General features: G+C 41.8%; 1 pseudogene; it reads right to left on the bottom strand.

The window, feature by feature from the left end:
- Positions 1–11,151, bottom strand: part of LOC147436152 (uncharacterized) — a 41,569-nt pseudogene extending 30,418 nt beyond the window's left edge.
- Positions 11,152–18,313: the final 7,162 nt, after the last annotated feature.

Raw genomic sequence — 18,313 nt, 5'->3', positions numbered from 1 at the left:
CTCTATGCCTTGACTTTGCGTTTTTTCATGCATATGAGGTCAATTTTTGTCCAAATGTGATGAAACTTGGTGGCTAGCATGTAAAGGCTATTCAGAAACTTTGTGTGATGAGAGATGTTGGGATTGGTGCCCAGAAATGGCTTTGAGACATCCTACACGTAGGATGTCTCTTGATGAATTTTTTGTGGAGACTGCTACTGGCGCCTGTCCTTAGTCCCCCTGAGTCCCTTTTAAGCCCTATTTCAACAAAAAAGTCAAATAGATAGAAAGTAACTCCCTGTGTGTATTTCAAAGCCTCCGAGCCGTTTTCTGACTTTTGGAGTGCTTTTCGGCGATGAAATTTCTTGATGTTGGTCTCCATAGCTTCCCGATCCCTTGGGGATCCTTGCCGTATGGTTTTTGTCGACTTTGGCTTCACCGGAGCTCCGTTTGGCAATTTGTCGCTCTAGAAGAACTCATGGTTGCGTTTACATGTCTTCGATGACTTGTGGTGGTCTACCACCATAGGACTTGGTTGTTGATGGTCTAGGAAAGTTGCTTGTGAAGCTTGGTGGCAAACGGACATGCGGTTTGGCCGCGAGAGCTATTTGACACTTTGTGTGTCTAATGCCATTTTTGAAGTTTAGTGCCGCTTCGGGTCACCGTATAGCCATGTGGGATATATACACTTGTCGAGCATGTCGAGATGTTCCTACCCATGAGTTTTGGTAGCATTTGGGCGCCTATCCACCGATTTCCCATTTGGTGGCCTCTTGCGGGGCTCTAGGAATTAGGGTTTTTCCCGATGGTTTTTTACTGCCTTTGGTCATCCAAAAGTGGTCTCCATGCTAGGGTAAGCTGCCGATGAAGTGTCATTGCTTTTGGGTTAGCCATTAGGTGGTCACTTCTACTTGTAGGTCTCTGCTGCCCGCTTTATGTGTGAACCCTACGCTAGTTTTCACGACAAAACGACAAACATGCACGAAAAGCTCAAGGTGGTGAGCCTACCTCTCATGTCTGGAGCCCGTCGGGTAGTCGTGCGCGTCGTAGAAGCTGTTGGAAGTTCCGTTTGCTCTAGGTGGCAGAAGCTCTCTCTCAAAAGTCAATAGTGGAAATGAGCTTAAAATGAAGTGAGAATTTCTTATAATGGGGGTCCCCGAACCACTTTTCATGAAATTTGACATGTGCTCCCAACTTCTTGCGAGATGCGGTTTTTAGGCTCAAAAATTTCTTGATTTGGACTCCATTTGCCCAGTTTACGAGAAATTTGACGTTTCGGTCAAAATCTGGCCAAAACACGCTTTTCGCTCCAGTCTCATAATTGCACCGCCAATGTACCGTAGGTTGTCCTATAGTCACTGATCATCCCCATACTTTTTGTTTTTCATTATGACCTTTTTTCACCCGCTTTTTGTATTTTTGAAGTTTTTCTGCCAAAAATTAGTAAAATTAAAAGAAAAATAGCAAATTAAACCCAAAAAAAATCCCCAAAAATCATAATAAATCAAAAAAATCACCGCAAAACACTATATACACTCACATGCAATTTTTATGGCTGGATTTCTCCGTGTTTTCAATATTTTGCCTGAAAATGGCTATTTTTACTTATATACACACCTAGGGGCTTGATTTGGCGTTTGGCCCCATATACTTGTAGATTAATGTTGTTTAAGGGCATATGTACTGTTAGTCCAGAAAATTTTGCAATCAAACAACAACCCTTTTAAATAGTCGAAAAACATGCCCTTTTTTGCCCTTTTTTGCTCTTTTTGTCATTGGGTCCGCATTTGAGAATGCCTCCCCCCCTCCTAGCCGGAGTCCTCACGGACGACAAGGTATCGCCTCGGTGTATGTGTCATGCATGGGTTGAAAACTTGTGCTAATGCTTGGCCGTGTAATGTGGCCCTATATAATGCATACTCGGTCAATGCATGGAAAAATTAATGTTGTGCAAGAGGAAGGTATAAGCAAGATGCTTATGGGCATTCGCCGTCGAGGTTTCCTGTTTGTTCTGAATTTGGTCAGAAGATTTTCTTTGCAAGAAAAATTTGTAACTCTACCTCTCTTTGTTTGATCGTTTTTCTTACAACAGTCGCGAGGTTCGCCGCTACTCTCGACATGGCCGTAGTCATCTCCTTGGAGAGAATTTTCATGGTGGAATTGGTCATAGACTTTGTCTCTTTTGCTTTCCATTTGTAGCTTTGCTTGGCAAGTTTTTGTAGGTTTATTGCTACTTCCCCGGTTGTCATTGTCTTGCTGCTGATTGGCACCCACATAAATTGGTTGGCCGGTTTCTTATGTTGTGTTTGTCTGCCTTTCGATGTTGCTTGTACGGAAGGGAGTTCCTGTTGCTTTGGTTTCGGGATCCAAATGCGAGTCGCATTTAAGTTGTTGCTGAGCATTTTCTTTGAAATCCATATCTGTTTTATTCCCTTGGTTATTGGTTGAATTGTCTTCTCCTTTTGATTTCTTCTGTTGTATTGTGGTTTGTCTGCCGTGTCACCTCTTTCCTTCTGCACCCATACGTGTCTTTCTCATGTTTGTAACCTTGATCTCTTCACTGCGGTCGGTGACTTTTTATACTTGTAGTGAACATGGTTGACAGTTCCCTGTTTGTTAGCCTTCTGTATCATTTTGTTCTTTAGTGACACCCTTCCTTTTGGCTCTTTGTCCAGTGATTGCATTGCTGGCAACTGATTGTTCCGGGGTTGCTGAGCAAAGGCTACCACTTGTTGTTCTTGTGCATGCTGAATTTTGACTGCATCCGTATTCCAATCTATCTGTACATTATACTCTTTTTGCCAAGGTTGTCCCAACAACATGGGGTGTTGTGTGCTTTCATCCTCAACCACATAGAACTTGTGTGGGTAAATATATTGATGTACTTGTACATGCAATATAGTCCAGCCCAATGTTTTTAGTGAATGTGATGTACTACTTTCCAGCACTTGTGGAGTAGGATGTAGTTGACCTATGGGCTTGAGCTGTTTGTATAACTTGTAGGAGATTAGGTTTGCTTGAGCTCCAGAATCAAGCAATGCCGTCGATTCAACTTGATTGCTACCCACTTTGACTGCAATTATTGACTCCACTGTGTCTTCATCAAAACTCGTTAGTCGAATAGCATTTATTTGCAATGGTGATCCACATTGTTGTCTTTGTCGTAGAAGCCGTCTTTTTGCAATGCGTTCTTTTGCTTCTGCTTGGGCTTCTTCTCGTACCCTCTATTTCTCCTTCATCCGTTGTTTTTCTTGATGGATTTGTTGAAGCATATCCTGTGTTAGTGGTAAATGATATTTCTTTAATCGACACCCACTAATCCAATTTGGCATTTCTTCTCCTGCTAATGTAGCAAGCTTGACAGCTCCACTTTGTGATAGGTCACTAATCACAAAGGGTCCCATCCCTCGCTTCTTAAGTTTCTTGGCATGTTGCTTCAAGGTATAAACAAGTACATAATCACCTGTTTTGAACTCTTTCGTACGTAGCATAGATCGAAGCTACAGCTCGTAAGAGAAGTTCAATGAGCTTTTCAAGATCATCTATTCTTGAAGAGAGCTCATGCCATGTCCATTCTAAGAGTTTTGCTATTTGTAGAGTTGGAATTAAAAACTCTATGGGTAATATAGCATTTAGGCCAAACACCATATTGTACGGTGTCGTTACTATTGATGTTTTGTAAGCTACCATGTATGCCCATAGTGTTGAGTGTAGCTGTTGATCCCAGTCTGTTCTCAACTCTGATACAATTTTAGTTAGAACAGTGCACAGTGTTTTATTTGTGGCCTCAGCTTGTCCATTTGCTTGTGGATGATATGGAGCAGATTTTCTATGTATGACCATGAATTCCTTTAGCAGATATTCAATGACTTCATTAAGAAAATGTGTCCCTCAATCACTGACAATTTCTATTGGTAACCCGTATCGTACAAAGACATTCTCATATAGAAATTGTGCAGTGATTCGTGTATCTGCTTTTTGTGTTACCTTGGCTTCTGCCCATTTTGTGAGATAGTCCGTGGCCACAATGATATATTGGGTATGGGTGCGATATTCAGGGGGTGAAATAGGCTCCACAAAATCAATGCCCCATTTTTCAAATGCCCTTGCTCCCATCATTGGCCGTAGTGGCATCTCATCTCTCTTTATCGGCACCTTGGTGCGTTGACAAGCGTCACAACGCTTTACAAACTCTTCAGCATCCATATGCAATGTAGGCCACCATATTCTTGCGGTTAAGACAATTTTTTCCATCTTATTGCCTGAAAAATGGCCTCCACTTATTCCGCCATGTGCGTGTTCTAGAATCAGTAGGTATTCACTTTCACTTGCACAGATTCTAAGTTGATTGTCCTTTCCTCGCTTATAGAGTTGGTTCCCAATTAAACTAAAGTCGCGAGCCTCCAGCTCTATAGCCCTTTTCCATGCTCTTGTTATGTTTTCAGGAAACGTCCTTGTGGTTAAGAAATCAATGATATATTGACTCCATGTAGGTGCAATGTCTACCTGAAACAATGTCGCGTGATCCATTGGTCGTTTGGCACTACATATAGTACAATTGTTAACATAAGAATGTGTGTTAGTATACATAGTTGGCCAATAAACCCCCAATTGTTGCAGTCTCTGGTGTGTTTTCATTGTTGAACAATGAAATGCACAATCCTGGACATGTGCTTCTTCAAGATAACACTCGAATTTCTCCGGATTTATACATAATCGTAGAATTTGGTCCAATCCAAGATGATACAACCGTCCTGCAATCAACTGGAAGTTTTTTGTTTGTCGAATTGTTTGTTGTTTGGATCTGTCTTCCTTGTTATCAAACCTTCCTCCAAAGGAAATAATGCTAACAATTTCCTGAGACCATTTGGGTATCATTTCAATATTGAAAAGATAAGCATCTGGTATGTCATCATCTACTCCTTCAAGAGCTTCCCTGTTGTGTAGCCTTGAAAGATGATCCACTCGTAGATGAGTTTTACCCTTTTTGACCACCATTGTGAAATCAAACTCTAGCAATATAATAAACCATCGTACAATTCTCCCTGTATTGCATGGTTTATTTACCAGATACAAAAGAGCTTGATGATTTGTGAAGAACACAAATTTATTTGCAAGCAAATAATGCCGAAATTTCTTTACAGCATAAATCATTCATAACCCCTCTCTTTCGGTGGTTGTGTAGTTCTTTTCCGCATTATTTAACTGTCAGATTGTATAAAAAACTGGAAAATCCATTGTTTCGTCTCCAGGTTGAGCTAGAATACTCCCGATTGCATATGCAGATGCATCAATGTGAACATGGAATATCTTTTTCCAATCCGTTGCTTTAAGTACAGGTGCTGATACAAGGTTTTCCTTCAGCCTTTGAAATAAAGTTTCACACTCCTCAGTCCAGTCGAAACTAACTAACAAATGATACAGAGGTTGTGCAATGACTACATACATATATATGAATCTTCGATAATAACCGCAGTGTCCCATGAAGGATTTCACTTGTTTCGCATTAGTAGGCCTGGGCAGGTCTACTATGACTTTGATTTTGTCTAGGTTAGTGGTTATGCCATTTCTTGAGACAATGTGTCCTAAGATGTGGCCTTGCCTAACCATAAAAATTCACTTTTTTAGGTTAAGACAGATTCGATATGTCTTGCACTTCTCAAATACCTTTTGCAAATGGTCAATATGTTCCTCTCGTAGAAGAGAGTGTACACAAAGATCATCCATGTATATTTCTAAGAATATTCTTAGGTATTCTTTGAACGGGTGTGTCATTAACCTTTGAAAGGTAGCTGGGGCATTAGTTAAGCCAAAAGGCATAACTCTATACGCATATATTCCCCATTCTGTGGCAAACGTTGTTTTGTGTTGATCCTCTATTGCAATTGCCAGTTGGTTATACCCTGAAAACCCATCTAGACAGGAATAAACTCGTTTCCCGGCCACCCTCTCAAGTACATGTTCTGTGATCGGCAAGGGATAATTATCCCTTATGGTGGCTGCATTTACTTTTTTGAGGTTCACACACACTCGCAGTTTTCCATTCTTTTTGGGGACAACCACAATGGGTGACACCCAATCTGTATGCTCGATTTCATAGATGAATTCCGCATCCATCAGCTTGTCAATCTCCTCTTTGATTCGCTTAGCAAATGTGTCATTATATGTATAAGGAGGTTGTTTGCTAGGTTTGGCATTGGATTTCAAAGGAATTGTATGTTGACATATCGATGGATCAACTCCTTTGAGGTCTTTGTAGGACCATGCAAACACATCTTTAAGCTTCTTGAGAAGTTGTGTTAGCCGTTCTTCTTCTTCAGGCTCTAAATCAGTTGCTATATAGACCGGCTGAGGCTTCTCACCTGGTTCAGCGAGGTCTATCCGTTTTGCATTTTTCGGCCCATCGTAAGATTCCTGGTTTATTCTTTCCCTGACTAGTGGTGTCATTATGATTTTTTTGTCCTAGATGGTGAATTTCCGATAGTGTGATGGTACATTCATGTTTCCTTTTTCTGACTCCTCCTTACCATCACTTTCTCCCTCAGTAGTCCATACCTCTCGTAAAGACCGTTTTAGTTCTTGGTATTTCTTTTTACGCGTCAGTTTCGTCCACTCTGGGTCTTTTGTTGTGTCTTGTTTTGATTTTTGTGATTTTGTTTTCGTTTTAGCTTTTCGTACTTGTTTTATTTCCTCTTGCGTTCTTTCCCTTCGCACTCTCGAGAATCTCCCTGATATTTGGTCTTTTATACGGTCCTCTGCTTTGACAAGCATTAGATAGTGAGTTTTATCTTTTATCCTGGGCATCAGGTTTTCTCTCATTTTGTTTTCTGCTCGTTTTTTCCTATAGCATTCCTGGCGTCTAGGGTGCTGATTGGCAAAATCATAAAACTTGATATTCTCTGTTTTCTCCCCACTCTCGCTTGAGTTGTCTGAACACTCTTTATCTGCATCGTTATTTACCTCCAGATGCTCAGAGGAGTTATAAAACTCTTCTTGTTCTGGTGGTTCTACAAACTCATCTCCTCCTGGTATAATGCTTACCATGTAATAGGGTAGCACATCATAGCCATCCTTATCGCAAAATTTTGTCGTTGGGCTATCTGTAATGGTACAGACATCCAATGTTGCTAGTATGTGTTCCCATTTCAGAGGTTCCAAAGCATCTTCAGGAAAAGGCTCCGAAATATAATCCTTGTCCTCAATCATTCTTTCTAAGACGCATTCCTCTCTTTTTAAGCTCCCACAATGTGAAGCTCCGTACATCCATAGCTCTTTTTGTTGCCCTAACCAGGCTGGGAGTTCCGACCCTGCTAATGTAGCTGAATCAAACTCTTCCACTGGTGTCTGGTTCACATCTTTGTAACTATGGTCTTTTAAGTGAATTCTGGTTGTAGTCTCACCATGTCTGAGGTATATGTGGTCATAACCCCAATCCTGGACCATCTTTAATTGCCTCATGAATGGTCTTCCCAAGATGATCTCGTAATTGTTCTTTTTGTCGAAATCGACTATTGCAAATGTATGCTCATACTCGATTCCGCATGAAGTGACAATTACTCTTTCTAAGAGTCCTAGAGGCTTTTCCATGAACCCGTCTGCCAATTGCAATTTCATTATGGTAGCTCTCAAAGCTGGTTTTCTCTATTTTTTCCAGATTTCCTTAGTGGCAATAGCGACTCCTGCTCCACTGTCAAGAATAGCTCTGAAAAATACTCCTTGGAATTCTACTGGTAGCGTGGTGTTTCCATCTTCTCCCTTGCAATATTCTTCGACCTTGTTTAAAGGTACTGGCCTAGTGTTTAGTTGAAGCCTGTCCAATTCTCTGATCCCTTCTTGAAGCTTTGAGGTGGGGTCTTTTACTCCAAATTTTTCTAAGCATTTGCCTACGGTGGTCCACATGTTTGGTCGTAACCTCAGGAGTTCTGCTAATGTGATTGTGCATGCCACAGGAGTGGACAATAACTCAATCAACCCTTGTGAATCCATCACTCTGTTAGAAGACAGTCTTTGAGATGGGATTGCTCTCACCTCAGACTTGGCTTCATACTCTCTTTGGTAAGAGGGTAGAGTTTTTACAGAGTCTGGCTAGCTGTGCCCCGAACTGATTGATCCCTGGTCTCCCCCTTGTGAATGCATATCAAAGTTCATTCGTGATCTTGCCTCAAATTCTTCAATAGGAGGTAAGATCTCATTTTTCTCTTTTCTCATGCTATTCATGTGGTAACTCACCTTGTTAGCTTTGTTGGCCTCACGGATTTGCTTCCACAGGTCATCTAGATCGTTACAATCCTTACCCATTTCTACCACTGTTTTAGGCTGGAACCCCTCACTTGTCTCATCCATTGTATTTGGCACTATGATAGGCTCTCTCCTAGACTCAGAGGCATTCGTGATTCTTTTCTTCGTTTCTACTTGTTTCTCTAAAGTTGGTTTGATAGGGGTTGGAGTTGTTACTTCATGCCAACTTGCAGGTTTACCAAGCGGGTTTTCTATCAAGGATTGAGGTGTTTCAATCATCTTTCGACACATTTCCAACCTCTATTTTTCTATTTCCGCACATGGATAAGTCATCCATATTTGCTCTTGGGTTTGGTTCTTTTTTAGTATGGCTTCGTAAGCTTTTAGAAGTGCATCTAATTGCTCATTTAACTTTTCTGCCAACACTGATCCTCCTGTTCCTGCACTTTTGGGTTCTGCTATTTCCTTGGGTGCTATGGTTGCCGTAGTGTGTGAGCTGAGGCTAGCTAGATCCTCTAACCGCCCTAATCTATCCTTTGTGTGTTTTAACTCCTCGGATAGAGCCGTTTGCTCTCGTTCTCTCCTGGCTTTCATACGCGCCTTTCTAGCTTTCCAAGTGCTTCTCTGATTTTTCGTTTCTAACTTGGGGCATCGGTTTTTGGCTCTTCAATTATGGGTTTGTTCGTCATTCTTTGAGCTTGGGCTCGTGTTACTTCCTGAATAGGTATGATTGTCTCATTTTCTGACCCTCCACTGGAAGGCACTGCTTCCAGTATGTTCAAGGTAGTTTTTGCTCCTTTTCTCGGGTTCTTAGGGAAATCCGGAATCAAATGAGTAACTCCGCACTCTGTGCAATATGCGTTGACTCTAATGATTTCATCATGAGGACAGTCTCTTAGCCAATGGTCTCCACCACACTTGTAGCAGGGTCCTTTAGGCTGTTGAGGTGCTCCTTGAGCTCCTCTTTGTTGGTATGCATGTCTCTGCCCGCCCATGCCTTCGTTGGCTATGAACAACAATGTTCGTTCATCCAAGCTATCTCTTCCTTCTCCTGCTGCCTGTGCATCTACTGGTGGTCCTGCACCTCCTATCATGCTCTGTGGTTCTGGCGTTGAGGGTTCTTCCGGTGGATAATAGGCAGGATTTGCAGCATATCCACTAGGATCTTCATAATATGCATGCATAAGCACCAAAGCCTTCTCTTTTGGTTCGGTTACTGTTGGTGTGTATCTTATGCCAATTGGTCGTAATCCTGGTAGGGGTGGTTGTTGCCCCAACACTGGTTGTGGTCTTTCTATACCTACAGGTCCTGGTAGGTTGCATGCTTGATACCTAGGCACCGGTGGAATTTGAGGAGATGCTACCTGAGCTTGGGGAGCATACGATCGTTCTCACGTACCCCTTGTTGTAATAACATTCCTCCGTCCCATAGTTTGTCCATTTTTGTTCAATAGCACACCACTTGGGCTGTTTAGCCTGTGGTTTGGCGTACAAGTTAATCTTTTTTAGCACTTCCTCCTCAAGCTGCTCCTGGTTTACAGCTACTTCTCCTTTCGGTGCTGTCTTAGAAGACTTGCTTCCACTTTGTTGTGAGGATAAATCATCGTCGAGATCCTTGAACTCACCCTCTTTGTAGACCGCACAATTGTCTACTAGGTAAAGAGCCTCCTTAGTTAACTCATTTAACGTCGTGCTCCTCTTCATATGTAAGTTCTTATGGAGATCTGCATTCCTTAGTCCTTGGATAAATATAAGCATAAGTCTGGACTGAGTTGGCAGTTCTTCCACAGGGTAGAACTTAACATATCTTTTTAGTCGTAGGGCTGCCTTTCGCATAGATTCCCCTTCTTTCTGTTTGAATTTATGGATTTGTGAGACTGTATTATGAGCTATCCCCCTTTGTGAGAATTCCTCGATAAACTCGTCAAACACCTCCTCCATAGACTCAAAGTCTCTACGCTCCTCAGAGTCAAACCAAGTAGCAGCGTCATCCTCTAGGGTTAGTCCAAACCCTGCAAATTGGGTAGGGAACTCTAACACCTCTTCAGCTCTAATTACACGCACAAAGGCTGCTACATGATCTCTAGGATCTATGTTTTCCGTGTATTTCTTGTTTACCCATTTTTGCACTTGAGAAGGTCTAATTCTATGATGGTCTACAAATCTCATCATTGGATCTCCTCGTCCCAATCTATATACCTCCTCTGGCCTTCTGTAGTAGGCGGGTTCCTCTCCCAGTGGTGCTCCTAAGCCATAATTTCTGACGGTTCTTGCAAGAGATGGTTCATCCCTTCGAACTCGTTCTATAGGTGGTCTTCCAGGCTCTGTTGACCCTTGAGTTTTTGGCTTACTCTCTCCTTGATACCGTGAATAGAGTAGTGGTTCTTGTAAATCCCTTAGCCCTCGTGCAGCTTGATAACCATCTCGGTTTCGGTCTTGTTCTAATGTTGCACTTTGTTGATGCCATGCCTGCAATGATGGTTGGGTTGCTGGTTGGTTTTGGTTCTTGAATGTCTGCTGTCGGGTAGAATGTGAGGCCGTGTCATAATCTTCTGAAAAGGGATTTGTCGACTTGCTAGGGGTGTAGGTGGCTCTTGGCACTTCTTCGGGGGCATATGTTGATGCTCCTGGAACTGTTTCCTTTTCTACCTCCTCTGGGAGAATACATATGTATTCTCGTCCGTACCTATCAACGAAAACAATATCCTTTCCCATAGCAATTTCATAAGAGAATCAGTAAAGAACCTTGTCTTTTCTTAATTCGTTTGGGTAGGGTTCTTTGCAAAGAAAGTAAGAGACTATTCCCTCGCTCTCATGCTTGTAAATTCCCACATTCTCATTATAGGTCGAGACCCTGGTTGTTTTCTTATCATACATAAAAAGTGCTCCAGGTCGATCAATGTTTGGTGGTGGTTCTTGAGTTTCTGAAACCATTTTTCCTTTTTCCACGTTATCTCCATATCTATTGTAATCCTGTGGGTTACTAACTATCAGATAGTGGTTCCCCTTTTCGTCGCGGAATCTATCTCCATCATCATAGACTCAAATTATTTCCAGTCTCTGAGCCGGTCTTTCTTCAATACAAATACACTTGCGTCCTCTATAGTCAGAATAAACTAGGGCTCCCCTCGAGTTTGTTCCTTCTAAGAAGATTACAGTGAACTTGGAATCATTCAAATGATTTAGGGAGGTGCTTCCTCCTGGCATTGGTCCATCATAGGTGAAAACTCCTGGCTGTTGACTACCCATAATGAAGAAGGATTTGTCTGATGAAGTGTCAGCATCACTACCCTCCTCAATAATCGGTGCCAGTGGATCTAGCCTTGCCTGAGTTACACTCTCCTCGGTGGACACTAAGCTACCCTGATCACCTGCCACCTTTTGGTCTCTAAAAATGTGTCTTCCTGATCTTAAATTCATCAAGCTTAGCAATGCAACTTAACACAAATCCAACCACTCACCTGGCAAAGGATCAGTTTCCACACAATTTCTTGCTTTGCCGCTGAATATACCTGTACACAAGCGTTTAATTTCGACAATCGAATCAAAGCATTTAACCGCTAGAGGTGATCTTAGTAATGATTGGTATAACTGGAGAGTTAACCTCAACCACTACTGTATTTATACACTGCTGATGTTCTGGATTAGGTCTGCTAATCTGGAACTGTACTTTCCCTCGGATGTCAGTCAATTTACATGAAAATTCTAAATTCATTCTTTGCTCTGTCAAAAGGTCAAACAAGGTCCAAATTCACTTCTGAAAGAAGTTCTGGAATCCTCAAGTCAAATGGAACATCACTATATAACCTCAGTCAAAATTTCTCTTCACTAAACTCCAGTAGACATCCTACGCGTAGGATGTCTCCTGCTCTGTTTTGCCTGGATTTTTGCACTATGGATTCCCCTTGATGTGCTGAGTCCACAACTGTTTTTACTTTTTGATATGGACACCTATAAGCTGGTCAATGGATCAGAAATCTGTTCCAACAGCTTGATGTTGGTCTGACCAGTCAAATCAACCACAATTTGGACCAAAATTGACTTGGTGGCTTGCCTCAGGCTATACAACACCCTGCTAAGCCTATGGTCAGTTTCTGGCTTGAATTTCTTGCTTAAGACATTCTACGCGTAGCATGTCTTTTTGCTCCAAATGGCTTCAATTGCAAAGCACAGACTCCTCTTGGGGTGCTGATCACTTTGGTATGCTCAAAACTGAGTTTGGAGTGCAAAATCACACAGATGACATCCTACGCGTAGGATGTCTTTTTGGCCTGCTTGACCCCAGACTTGACCCACAGCTTCCCCTTGATGTCAGCAACCCAGTGGTATGCTTAAATTTTGGTTTGGATTTCAAAAGTCCCTAATTTTAGCTGTTCCAGCCTTTTTCAGTCAAAGATGCTACAGCCTGCTTAGAACCCAATTTTCTCACCCAAATGAGATGAAACCTTTCTCAGTCGCTCACTATATCATGCAGATCATGCTCATGCAGCCATCCTATGGTTTTGGTCTTAAAATAATGCCTTGGCACAATTTGGGTAGGATGTCTTGTTGGAATTAGGGTTGCAGAGAAACACACACAGCTTGGAGAAGACGAAGGAAGCTCAAGGCACACAATAGAGAGTGTGTTACTTAGTGTGCTATGGAAAAAAAAATAGATAGCCCTAGAGTGATGGGTGTATATACAATGCACGGGGGAAAAAACCTCCTAAAGAGGGAAAAAATGCCCCAACGGTCCTAGTGTGTTCACACACATCACTACCACATGTATATGGTAACAAATCCCCCCTGGAGTGATGCGGTGAACAAGAGCTGGCACATGAGTAAAGTAAGTGCCATGCCCTGAGGACAGGATCAGTCCACAAAGGGAAGTAAGCCCAAAGCTTTGCGGAAAGCTTCAAGCTTCTCACGAGACAATGCCTTTGTGAAAAGATCTGCAAGGTTGTCCTGTGTTGGCACATAAGACAAGTTGATCTCTCCTGCTGAGAGCCTCTCCCTGACATAGTGGTAATGCACCTCAATGTTCTTTGTACGAGCATGAAAAACTGGGTTCCTCGCAACTGCCAATGCGCTCTGACTGTCAATGTAGATAGTGTTGGCAGTGTCCTTTCCAACACCCAAATCAGTCATAAGGCGTCTGAGCCATACACACTCAACCGTAGCTGTGAAGACTGCCATGTACTCAGCCTCACAACTCGATGTGGCCACAGTAGGTTGCTTCTTGCTCAACCATGATATACATGAACTGCCAAGCATGAAACAAAAACCACTTGTGGACACTCGCATGTCAAAACAACCAGCCCAATCTGAGTCCGAAAAAGCATGTAAGTCTGGTGGAAATGATCCCCCCTTGGGATAAAACAAGCCAAGATGTAAAGTGCCACTAAGGTAGAGAAAAATCCTCTTGACAGCCTGCCAATGCTTAGACGTTGGGCTATGCATAAATCTGCTGACCTGTGAGACTGCAAACTGAATATCCGGCCTCGTGTTGCATACATAAATGAGGTAGCCAACAGCAGTTTGGTAAAGAGTGACATCAGCAATTAAAGGAGCCAATGGATTCCAGCATGAGCAAATAGCAAGAGGGGTTGACCAAGATGAGAGGAAAGGGTGCATTTTACTCCAACACATCGCTACACACACACACAACTCATGTGTGCAAGAAGAACTCCATCTCCTTCTCCAACCATTGAGAAGTAGAGGCTTGCACCAACAACTCTTGGCTATGGAATGAAAATCCAACCAAGAGCCAAGCTTCAATGGCATGCTCATCTCATCAGTCTACCAAGGGGTCCAATGAGCATCCAGCAGCCCAATGGCTTGCCTGATTCCTATTGGCCAGAAGACTAAGAGGTCCAATGAGATTTTAATTGATTGATTTAATTACCCAAAGTCCTCACAAAAGGGGAAAGGGGACACGTGTCTCAAGGCTATTAAAGGGATTATGTGAGGATAATACTTCTTTCTCCTAAGACATATCTTCTTCCTCTCAATCTATCCTCATTCCTTGCTAGCTCTCACCATTTTTGAAGGTGTGTGAGGTCTTGGGATTGAGGCTAGAGACACTAGGTGTGTTTTTCAAGCCTAAATTGGTGCATGAAGCTTCCATCTTCATTGCACCATCGTGTTTTGTTAAGGAACACAAAGATTGTACTGTACAAAAGTCTCCTTTGATGGGAGAAGCTGTAATACAAAGCCTTTATGGAGTGGGCGACTGGCTCCTTGTAAGTCTGGTGCTCGATCAATTGTTGACTGTTGTCAATTGTTCTATTTATCTCTCATTTCAAGTATTGTCAATGCCAAATTAGCTAGGTGTAAATTTATAGGTTGCTTTCTCAAATTAAGTACTCTCTCTATGCTCATTACGAACTTGTTCTTAATGAAATGCTCACTATGTTATCAATTTCTGCTACACACAAGTTACTAGTGCTTTAAATGTTACAGGTTCTACTTCCTTTGTAATCCTTACCATAAATGCACAATGATGAGCCACATAACTATCATGATTCAAACTCCACACATGATTTATTGCTCTTTCTGACACGTGTGGTCCAGGATCACTTCTAGCTGCCCTATTCCGTACTTGCATCCTTCTTATACCCGGAGTCTTCATAGGGGGTATTCCAAACTTCTCATCCAAACTCTGTGCCAAACCACTGCTATCTCCATCATCATAGTTAACACGCAAATTTGGCAACTTGGGGGCATCATCAACTTTTTCCTTTCCTTTCCTTGATACATTTGAAGTTTTCCCAGGACTCACTATTTCACGTAACCTGCCACTCCATGGATTCTCACCATGACTTGCACTAGAGGACCCTTGTGGCCCACTCAAGACTTGACCTGTATTTTTTGCAGCCACATTCTCTCTTACATCGGCAGCCAAATCATCTTTTCCGTGAGCATACCAACTTGCCATTTCATAAAAAATGTTATCTTGCTCACTCGCACTTTACACGTGATAGGATTGTAACACTTGTACTCTTTCTGCTCAAGGGAATAGCCAACAAACACGTTCTTTTGGATCAATATTACTTCTTATTTCATCCGGAACATGCACATAAGCAATACGTCCAAACGATTTAAAATCTAACACATCTTATGTTTCACCACTGAGTGTTTCTTCAGAATTCATATCATGTACTATAGCAGTAGGGGTCATGTTCATAATGTAGACACCTGTAGCAACAACCACAACCCAATAACAATGAGGCATGTTCTTCTCATTCATCAATGCTCTAGCCACTTCTGTAATGATCCTATTCTTCCACTCAGCAACATTATTTTTCTACGAAGTTTACCTTAATGAAAACTACCTTTGAATTCCATGCTTTTTTAGAAAACCATTGAATTAATTGGAAAAGTATTCTCCCCCTCCATTTGACCTCAGGCACTTTACATGTTTCCCAATTTATTTTTCAACCAGAACGTTGAAATTTTGAAAATGCATAAACACCTCACTTTTTTGCTTCATGAATTAGACCCATACCTTCCTCGTATGGTTGTCAATGAAAGTCACATAGTATCTACATCCACCCATAGATGCCTGTAGATGCTACCTGAATCCATGCATTTGTATGTACTAAATCCAATGCATGCTTACATGCTTATCATGAGAAAAGGATGCTTTTGCTTGCTTTCCAAATTGACAAGATTCACATACTTTTGCACTTCAATAACTTGAAACATAGGTAAATTTGTAACCATCTCTTTAGTATGCATCATTTTCAGCCTCTGCAAATTTACATGACCAATCTGTTTATGCCAAATCTCTATATCTAGAATAACATCGGCACCTTGCACAAACATGACAACATTCACTTTGGGCACATTTACATCCAGAATAAACATTCTGCCCACTTTCTTTCCTTGTGAAACCAAATTTTTGTCCTTATTATGCTCTTTGACAAAGAGACCATTGGAGTTAAACCTGATCTGTAAACCCTGCTCAATCATTTACCCAATAAAAACCAAGTTCTTTGTAGTGCTGGGTACATGTAGTATATCAGCCAGGTACTTCAATTTACCATCTATCATAGACAATAGCAAATTTCCTGTATGCATAATAGGACGTGCATCCCTAGTTTCTACATAACCAAGACTTTATAAAGTCTTCATTTCCTTAAACCATTCACCATGGCTGGTCATGTGATTTGATGCACCAGAATCCACATACTAGACATTATCACTAGATTTTTCCACAGCTGCAAACATAGTATTCAACAGATTTTTTCACATTTGCAGACATAGTATTCATCATGTGTTGCACCACAAATAGCCCCTCGGGCTCATCTGCATTCATGCTAGTGGTTGCATAGTTGTTTGTTGCCTCCTATCTTGACAATCACATTCAAAGTGACAATGTCATCCATAGCACCAACATACTATATTCCCGTGTTGACATGCATTATTGCACTACGCATTTCTAGAACCTCTCTTGGCTCCCCTTGCCTCAAAAGTCTCATCGACCAACACCTGTGTGCGCGTATGTCCCACATGTCAATGCAAGGAACTTGCCGATACACAGTGTGCAAGCCACAAATGGATCCAAGCACACAACAAGCCTAAACTAGTAAGCTCAAAGAAGGCGATGGTGTGTCACTCACCGCTCTACGCTTGCTTCGTGGAGGATTCCTCGCCGCGAAGAAGAAGGAGACGCTGCTACGCCGCGCTCAACCGCTTCACCGCCGTCGTGCCTTCGTAATGCTCGATTGCCCACACACTCCCTCTCTCTCTCCCTCTCTCACTCTCTCTCCCTCACACACACACAAAGAGATGAAGAAGAAGAAGAAGAAGGAGATGGAGCAAGAGCACTCTTCAATTGCACAAATGAGAGAATGAGTGAATTTTAGGTTTAGTTGACTTTTATATGAGCTCGCCCCATTCACACTTGGGCGCCCATGCTTAGCCAACTAATCCCTTGAATGTTCCAGTTAGAGTGCGCCTCTCATCGGCGATCACTCTTACCCTTTTCCTATTGGACCGACAAGCCCGGTACCTGACTCTACCAAATAAATAATACAATGTCCACCATAGGTTACAACGTCCGTCGTAGGTGATAGGGTGTCCATGAGCCGTGAGGGTTAACATGCCCCCCTTCCTGATGTAGATTCCGTCCTCGGAAGCTATTGAGTTGAAGCTTGTTCGTCGAGGTGGAAGAGCATTTGAGATGAATGTCCTTAGCCTTCTTCAGTCACTGCAAAATCAAACAACATTGGCACAATAATTGCATTCTCATATAGAATTCAAAATCATATGCAGTTGTAGGCAAACGATGTGATTGGTAACAGAATTTTAAACCATTTTTCAGCAATAAACATTAAATTGCAATTTATAATCAAATGCATAAACAGATGTAAAGGTAAAAAATTAAACAAGTCTGGGGTCGCTAATTTAACGGTCGAAAGGCACTAGAGATCGACTATTAATACCATGGGTAAGCTTCTTAATTTTCTCTGGTGATTTAAGTTGTTTAATCGCGAGAGCCAAGTATTTCATGTTCGAGGGCTGACTAGAGGCTATACCTAGAAGACCTTGTAGTTAAGCTACGATAAAAGGAATTTCTCATGAAATTATCGCCTGACTGGTTACCTTTCCTTTGACCCCCCAAAGTCTTTTCACAGTGATTCAATTTCGATGTGTGTGCTTATTTTGTATGCCTTGGGTTTTTTGCTTTTCAAAGAAAAGCGCCCACACTGTGAACCTCTAGGGCTCTAGTACCATAGGCGATACATGTGAGTGAAGTACCTAATCAAGCTAAGATTTCTCTTCCAACTTAAGATTTTACATTGTGGCACTTTGATTTTTTGTTTGTTAATTTCCAACATTTTAATTTTGTAACTTTGGGGGGTCATATAACACTGCTACCCTCCTCAGGCTCATCACATCAGTAAACTCCCTTTATAATACTTAAGCTAAAGGTCAATAGGGTCAAGCCCACTAGAAAGCCCTAGTACATTTCACACAATGCTACCTACATCGGATTAAGAACCTAAGTAACCATTGATTATTAGGAAGGCATTCCCCATGGTATTAAGAAAAGATCTCTAACACCTAACTTGGTCAAACTAGCTTAGTCGAACTTGCTTGATTTTTAAAC

The sequence above is a fragment of the Adiantum capillus-veneris genome, chromosome 18, assembly GCF_014529385.1.
Source record: "Adiantum capillus-veneris isolate H3 chromosome 18, ASM1452938v2, whole genome shotgun sequence".
In the NCBI taxonomy this organism is placed as follows: Eukaryota; Viridiplantae; Streptophyta; class Polypodiopsida; order Polypodiales; family Pteridaceae; genus Adiantum; species Adiantum capillus-veneris.
The sequence above is the reverse complement of the archived record's forward strand: the minus strand, read 5'-3'. Positions and strand labels throughout refer to the sequence as shown.